This window comes from Notechis scutatus, unplaced genomic scaffold (genome assembly GCF_049901735.1).
Source record: "Notechis scutatus isolate UNSWTSFEM ecotype Mainland unplaced genomic scaffold, rNotScu1.2 NSCUSCF132, whole genome shotgun sequence".
Classification (NCBI taxonomy): domain Eukaryota; kingdom Metazoa; phylum Chordata; class Lepidosauria; order Squamata; family Elapidae; genus Notechis; species Notechis scutatus.
This window is the reverse complement of record NW_028263144.1, coordinates 15,001-23,015: the sequence shown is the minus strand read 5'-3', so window position 1 is coordinate 23,015 and position 8,015 is coordinate 15,001. Positions and strand designations below refer to the sequence as shown.

Below are 8,015 nucleotides of genomic sequence, written 5' to 3'. Positions count from 1 at the left end.
TCCAGGGTCTCCAGAGAGGGGGAAAAGACCAGCCAGGACCTGCAGAGACCTGCAGGCATGGAATGGCCTCCCTGGGAAGGTGGAGGGTTCATTCCACCTGGGGATCCCTAAGGAAGGGCTGGACAACCACGGGGGCAGCCTTCCCAGCCACACAGCCAGGAAACCACCCGAGAGCGGCTGGGGAGAAGCCCGGCCACTTCTGCCTCCCTCTCTGGCTCTGGAGCTCCCCTTCCCCCCTGGGCTGCCTGGGTGGGAGCCTCTCCTGTTAGATCGGGTACAAAAGAGATGTGAAACCAGTGCACTTCAAGCTCTTTATTTTATGTTAAGATTTGTACAAAATCTTGGAGCTGCAGCAGCCCTCTTCATATAAGGGATTGCTCGCAGCTTGCCGGCCAATGACAGGACTTTGAATCTCCCACGATTGGCTCGGCCAATCACGGTTGATTCTTAGGAAGCATATCACGGCCGTTCAGTGGACCAATCAGGATGCGGTCCGTTTGGACCAATCAGATTTCAGTTTTTGAAGTATGTTAATATAGAATACCCCTCCCTTTTGGTTCAGTCCTCACGTAACGTGGTCACGTATTGCGCGCTAAATAGGCGGGGCTTCGTACCTGCCTATTTGACCTGCGCTCGTGCTCAGTTGATGTTTGGTCTTCGACCGGTTCTGTGGACTCCTCGCCGCTCTCATCCCTCTTGATGGAACCACCTGGAAGGGTGAGCTGGGCCTACTGCGATAGCTCCCTCCTGGTCTACCCTGGGCTGGTTGAGCTGCCAGTTCCGCTGTTCCCGCCTGGTCTTTCCAGGCTGGTTGAACTAGCTTGGCTGCTCCTTCCAGGTGAAGCTCCAAGTTGTTCATCTGCCAATGGTTAAGTGCGTCTACCGGTGAGTATTACTGGTTTATTTTGGCTTGGGGGTGTTCGGTTTGTGTTTTAGGATTTTCTTTTCCTGTTTGTTTATTGCTTGAGGTTCCCCCCCTCCGGTTTCTTTATTAGTAACTTTTTGCGGTGTTTGCGGGCTGTCTGTGTTGTCGGTGGCTATTCTTGACCTTAATTGGTTGATGTGCCATTTCCAGCTTCGTCCATCATCCGTTTGTAGCTGATATGACCGGGGCCTGTTACCTAATGTTATTTTGCAGGTACCCAGAGCGGGTCCCCTCTGAAATTTTTGCCGTGAGACTGTGTCTCCTGTGTTAAATGTTTGGTGTTTGTTTGATGAGTCTGGGGGTTTCTCGGGGTTGTATGTAGGTGCAGTCTATCTAGCTGGGATTTTCTGCCCATGAGTAGTTCTGCTGGGCTCTTGTTGGTCATTTTGTTGGGTGTTATGTGTTGTATTAATAGCATTTTTATTTATTTTATCCTGCATGTCCCTGGTTTTGATTTTTGTATGGTGTTTTTGTGTAACGGACCATGCGTTCCGCCATCATTTGCCACCGGATGAGCGGGCGCTGTCAACATCATGCCTTATGCCCCGTTCTGCCAGGAATTTTCGAGATGCTAGTGTGTGTAAATTGTGGCCGTTGTCTGACACTAGCACGTCTGGTAGGCCATGGGTGGTGAATAGTTTGTTTAGCTTTTTGATAACGCCTCCGTGGTGGTGGATTTCATGGTGCTTACCTCCAGCCAGTTGGAGTAAAATCGAAGCCGTTATCAGGAATGTGTGTCCCTTGGTAGGTCCGGTGAAGTCCATGGATCCTGGACCATGGTCCCTGGGGGTTTCCCATTCCAGGATTGGGGGTTGAGGAGGGTTTGGTCTGGTCTCCTGGCATTTCCTGCATGAGGCTACCCAAGTCTCAATCTGTTTGTCCATTCCTGGCCACCAGGCGTAACTCCTGGCCAGGGCTTTCATCTTAACTATGCCCGAGTGCCCTCATGCAACATGGACAACACCCTCTTTTGTAGAGTTTCAGGGATCACAACCCTGTCCCCCAGAGTATGCAACCCTTCTGTGTAAAGAGTTAGGTTTGCCGGTTTCAGAAAAGATTCTAAATTGTTCACCGCTGTCGTTTTCTGGCCACTTTTTCCATCCAGTTCAAGACCTGTGCCAGGCGTTTGTCTTTATTAGTTTCTCGGCACAATGTCTGACGCGGTCAGGGTGGGTTGGTAGTGTCTCTATGTGCAGCACTGATGTTGTGGGTGCCGGGTCATCCTCCAGGTCGGGCAGGGGAGTGGCTCAATGCGTCTGCATGCGTGATGTTCTTCCGGGTGGGTGTGTCAGCTGGTAGGTGTGGCGGCAGGAACTCGGACCACCTTGTCTTCCTTGTCATCCATGTTAGGGGTGGCCTTGTTCCCTGCCAGTATCCCTAGCAGGGGCTTGTGGTCAGTAATAATTGAAAAGGTCCTACCGTATAGGTATTCATGGAACCGCTTCATGCTGGCAATTACTGCTAGGGCCTCCTTGTCCAGCTGGCTGTAGTTTCTCTCCGGCTTGGATAGTGTCCTCGAGAAGAAAGCGATGGGTGCTCCTCTTCCGTCCGGCAGTATGTGGCTGAGGATGGCTCCGGCGCCAAAGGGTGATGCGTCGCAGGTCACCGGTTAACCGTAGGGTCTCGCTGTATTGGATGAGGACTGCGTGTGATGTTACCAGGTTTTTTATTTGTTTGAATGCATTTTCCTCCCGCTTCCCCCAGGCCCAGGTGGCTGTTTTGTCCAGCACCCTATGTAGGGGTTCCGCTACAGTCGCCTTCTGGGGCAGGAAAACATTATAAATGAGTCCAAGAAAAGCCTGCAGTTCAGTCTTTTCCTAGGTCTAGGGGCTTCTTTGATGGCTTTGAGCTTTTTTTGTCTAGGAGGTACCCCAGGAATTCAACTTTCTCTGTGCAAAGTTGACATTTTCCTTTTTAACTTTTAGCCCGGTGTCTTTGAATTTCTGCAAGACCTCCCTTAGGTGGCTTTCTAATTGGGTTTTATTTGTAGCTGACACCAGTACATCGTCGAAATAGGTACCACCCTTTTATTCCTAGTAATAGTCTGTCCATCAGGCTCTGGAATACCCCTGGTGCCACGCTGACTCCAAATTGGAGCCGTTTGCACCGGAATGCCCCTCGGTGGGTTACGATGGTTTGAGCCTCCGCGGTCTCGGCATCGACTGGCAGCTGCTGGTATGTCTGCACCAGATCGAGTTTTGCGAAGACCTTGCCTTCCCCAGTGAGTGCAGAAGGTGCTGTACCACTGGGATGGGTAGGCACTCGGCTGCAGCGCATGGTTGAGGTAGCCTTGTAGTCAACACCCGATCCTTACGGACCCATCCGGCTTGATTGGGGTGACTATGGGGTTTCCACCGGGCATGGTCTATAGGCTCTAAAACCCCTTCGCGATGACCTTGTCTAACTGCTCATAAATTTTGGGCTTGGCGCGAATGGCACTCGCCGTGGCTTAAGGCAGATTGGGGCAACGTTCGGGTTTAGGCTGAAAGATATTGGGGACCCCAGTACTTGCCTAGGTCGCCGTTGAAGACCTCCTGGAAGTCCCTCACGAGCGTTTCCTCCCAGTCCGCCTCGGCGCCACGTGGTTGATGCCGTCACCTCGATCCCCAATGGTGCGAACCATTGCAGTACCAACAGGCTTGGGCGGTCTTTGTTCACAACAGTGAGCGGAAGTACCTCTGTGCCCCCTTGAAAGTTATTTTAAAATGTCCAATCCCGACCACAGGGATGCAGTTTCCCTGATAATCTTTCAGGGTCAGCTTCTGGTTTTCTAGTTCGCTCCTGTGGATGGTAGGCACCAGGCGCTTGATTGTGCGCCAGGAGACCATGGAGAGGTGGGATCCGGAATCTACCTCCATCTCGCATGGCTGGTCTTTGATGCCTACCTCCATGTGCATTTTCGGGCGTTGAGGTCGTTGAGTGCCCGATGATGACCGCCTGATGGTCTCTTCTTTTCGCTGGGCCTCGCTAAATCGCTTGTTCCGCCTGTCCTGGCTCCATTGGCTCTCGGCGTGTCAGTCTCTGGTCCTGGGGGAGCCGTCTCGTCATTAGGGGCTGCGTCTCATCGCCGGGGCTCTGGTTCCTCTTGTTCTGGCACACCTTGGCAATGTGCCCCCGTTTTTCGCAGTGCCAACAGATGGCATTGAGGAATCGGCATTCTGTGGGGATGATCGCCTCCACACGGGCGCACTGGAACCCGACTTACAACCTCGCCCGATCCCGCCAGACTCATTCCACCTGTAATTGATGGATCTCCTCCTCATCATCCTCGGTGTCTGAGAAGGAGTCGAGGTCTCTGTGGTGTGGTGGTGGTCTTGTGGCTGGCCTCAGGGCGTGCTTCCGGGGTTGGTGCTGTCTCCATGGGTGTGGGTCGGTCTGCTGCATTCATCTGCTGCATCCGGGCTGCGGACTGCCCGAGTAGCTTGGCTGCCGTCCGCTTCGGCGATGGCCTCAGTGACTGAGATGTCTACCCTTGCCATCAGCCAGCTCTGGAGGATGGGGTCCCTGAGCCCGAGGACCACGCGGTCTCACAGGGCCTCGTCCATGTCGATGAAACCGCACATGCCCCGAGGTCCTGAGTGTAGGCCTGCAGTCGCTGATGCTCTTGCCCTCTTTCTGATCCCTCCGATAAAATTCATGCCGTTGGATGAGGTTGGGCACGGCGGGGCGTGGTGGCTCCGCAGCAGCTGGTCGAGTCGGGCCAGTCCATCTCTTTCATGTCTGCGAGGTTTGGTTAGGGCTTTGGCCATCTTGAACACTCTGCGGGCCCGCAGTGCATCAGGAACACGGCCTCTTCTTCTGTCCGTTGGCATCCTTTAGATTTCTGCTCTTGAGGAACATTAGGAATCGGTCAATGTATGATTCCCAGTCCTCGGCAGCCTGGTCGGAAGGAGTGCGGGTGGTGAGGTGTTGCCGGCCATTTCGTTGGGGTTTCGGCGTCTGTTCACCACGTGCTCTGTTGGTCTCGGTGTCTCCACGATCCCACCCTCGTCGCCAGTGTTAGATCGGGTACAAAAAGAGACATGAGACCAGTGCACTTCAAGCTCTTTATTTTATGTTAAGATCTGTACAAAATTTTGGAGCAGCGGCAGCTCTCTTCATATAGGGATTGCTCGCAGCTTGTCGGCCAATGACAGGACTTTGAATCTCCCGCGATCAGCTTGGCCAATTGCGTTGATTCTTAGGAAGCCAATCATGGCTGTTCAGTAGACCAATCAGGATGCAGTCCGTGTGGACCAATCAGATTTCAGCTTTTGGAATATGTTAATATAGAACATCTCCTCTCCCAGCCTGCAAGGATCCTCCTACTCCTCCTCCATGCAGGGAAGCTCCTCCTGCTCTGGGTGATGGGGCTGCCCTGGGCGGCTGGGGCTTCCTACCCCCTCTGCTCACAATCTCCTCTGCTCCCCCATCCTGTCTCAGACCCCAGTTCTCCCTCCTGGGCCAAGAGGTGCATGGGAGTGAAACCCCCCACGACTGGAGACCTGAGACACAGGGACCCCCAAGGGCACCTTCAGAGCCTCGGAGGTAGGGAGGCCGAAGGGGCCGCAGAGCCCACTATAAGTGCCGCATCCCCACAACCAGAAGACCTGGGGCCTCCAGGCGCCCCAACCCCTTTTCTTGGGGGCCTGGCAAGAAGAGATGTGGGGCGCCAACGCAGGGCAGCCTGGAGAAGCCCTTGAGGCAGCCTCAAAAGGCAGCCCTGAGACCTCCAGACAGACAAGGCAGGAAGTCCTCGCCATGGAGCCCAACACTTGTGTTGCTGGGGAGACGGTTGTTAAATGAGTTTTGACCCACTTTATGACATTTCTGGCCCCTTTTGCTAAGCGAATCACAGCAGATGTTAAGTCAGCCAGACGGTTCTTAGCTGCATCCGGCTTCTCCACTGACTTTGCTCGCGAAAGGGGATCATGTGACACACACCCGGGGACATTGTGGCCGTCATACGTGTGAGACAGTTGTCTAAATGTAAATCCTGGGACCCCAGGAGGCTGCCAGGGCTGCCAGTGTGGAAAGGGGCCCTACGTCATCTTTCTCAGTGCCACTGTGGCATTGAATGGTCACTAAATGGAACAGCTGTAGGTCGAGGACCCTTTGCCAGGAAAGAGCGAAACCGTCACAAGAGGGAGGGAAGAGGAGGATTCCCTGATAAGTCCTGGCAGAGCTGCAGGAAGTTTCTCCGGCCTCCTCTCCTCCTCCTCCTCCTTCCACCCGATTCCCCTCCTGCCTCTTTTCCCTCCATCCGTCCATCTTCCTCCTCCGCCTCCCTGGGAAAGAAACGGCCTGGAAGCCCCTTCGGGGTTCTGAGGGAAATGAGCTGGACATTCAGGGGGCAGAGCTCCAGGGGTTCAGCCTGACCTCCCTGATTTTGGGGTCTCCTGCCACCCAGAAGGCCATTTCCTGACTTCTGAAAGGATCAAGAGACTCTCCTCCAGACTCGGCCCTTCCTTCTGGCCGGGACCAGGAGCTGGTGGGCTTCACACCTCGGGGGAACAGCAGCCCCCACCTGCCAGGTGCAAAGCTGGCACACCAGACTCGGATCCTGGCAAGAGATGCAACCTGGGGACCCTCACCCCATTCGCTCCCCCTGCCCTGGGCCCCCATGTGCAGATCCCCCCACCCTGCCCAGCAAGGCAAGAGGGAGCCCCCTCCAGGGGGTGCCCCAATTCCCAGAGCAGGAGGAGGAAGAAGCCCCTGGCTGCCCCAGGGGAAATTGGCAGCAGGGCCCCAGGCTGACCTCACCTACCCCCTGGACCCCACCAGCCCCACCTGGCCTGCAGGTGCCCAGGGCTCACCTGGGAGCTCCACCTGTCCCCATCTGTGATGCCAGAGCCGCTCTCCCAGCCAATCCCAAGGAAGGCTCCTCCCTCAGAGGTGGGCTTTTTGATAGCACCTGAGCTGCCCAGACCAGATGGAAGGGGCTCCCCCTCCCTCCTCTCCCCCTGCCCCCTCCCTCCTGCCCTCACTGGAGAGGGGGCAGACCCACTGCAGACCCCCTGGCCCTGCAGGACCCCTCCATGCCCCCTCCTCACAGCACAGTCCCCTGCCAAACCCTCTCTGAATCCAGCCCTTTGGAGGCTGTTTGACCAGTGAGGAGGAAGCCAGGCCCAGAGAGGCCCCTCAGCCTCGGCCAGATGGGTGGGAAGGTGGTCCGGAAGCCCCCAGGGAGGCCGGCCCAGAGATCTTGGCCAGGCTGCTCAGAAGCCATTGCCATTGCCTCTTTCCCAGGGCTCCGAGAGCGGCTGGCCCAGAGCCTCCTAGCTGGCTTGGCTCCCCAGGCAGGACTGGAACTCAGCCCCTCCCCTGGATTGATCCCCAGCCACCCAACTGACTCTGGTGGGATCCACATGACCCTCTGAACCCGGTCTATTCCCCAGTGGCCGCATTTACATTTGCACCTCTGTTGAAAGGCTGTCAAAATGCCTTTCTTCTGAGGATTCGATTTTCCCGCTGGGAGAGCTCCGGCGCAAGGATACGGACAACTGCTTGAAAGCTGGATCTTTTTATTTTTCAGGAAGGCGAGAGATAGCAAGAAGTCTGCGTTCCTGGGCTAGCTACCTTCGAATGGTAAGTCCCTGATTTTTATACCCTTTTCTCCTTTTGTGTGAGTGTTTGTGTTTGTATTTCTTCATGTTTTAAATCCTGTCAGGGGTTGTCTTTCTTCCCGCCAGAGGGTAAACTCCACGGGGTGCGGAAGGCAAACTTTGCGGGGTGGTTTGATTGTTTTATTGGTTTCGTCCCAATCTTTTATAGCATAATGGTTTCTTATATTTGTTTTGTGGCAATCTCCTGTCTGTCTCCTTTGTAATATATTTTGTGTCTTTTGTCTGTTTTGCTGATTTGGCATGTCTTGTGTTTATAAGGGTTTTCTTTTCTTTCTTTTCCTACTTTTCTTAATTATTTGGGCTTTTGTCTAAGGGGCTTCTTCAATACCTTTTATTTGATTCCTTTTCCTATGCAAGTTTGTTTTATGGCTGGCCTGATGTTCCCTTTGGGCTTTCCCTGCTTGGGTGACACCACTGTCCTCGTGAAGTTCCTTTTCCACACCTCTTAACCATGGTTTGTTTCCCAAGGTTGAACCATTTGGCCG

At 54.5% G+C, this 8,015-nt stretch overlaps 1 protein-coding gene across 6 annotated transcripts in view; it reads left to right on the top strand.

Annotated features, from left to right (window-relative positions):
- Positions 1 to 7,246: 7,246 nt before the first annotated feature.
- LOC148128594 (vomeronasal type-2 receptor 1-like) overlaps positions 7,247 to 8,015 on the top strand; it is a 13,522-nt gene continuing 12,753 nt past the window's right edge. For 5 of the 6 annotated variants that reach the window (XR_015746252.1, XR_015746251.1, XR_015746253.1 and 2 more), the window contains exon 1: positions 7,247 to 7,492. The gene's annotated coding sequence lies outside the window, so the exon portion shown is untranslated. Of the gene's footprint in view, positions 7,497 to 8,015 lie in introns of all 6 variants that reach the window. The other variant, XM_087948761.1, reaches the window with a different exon arrangement.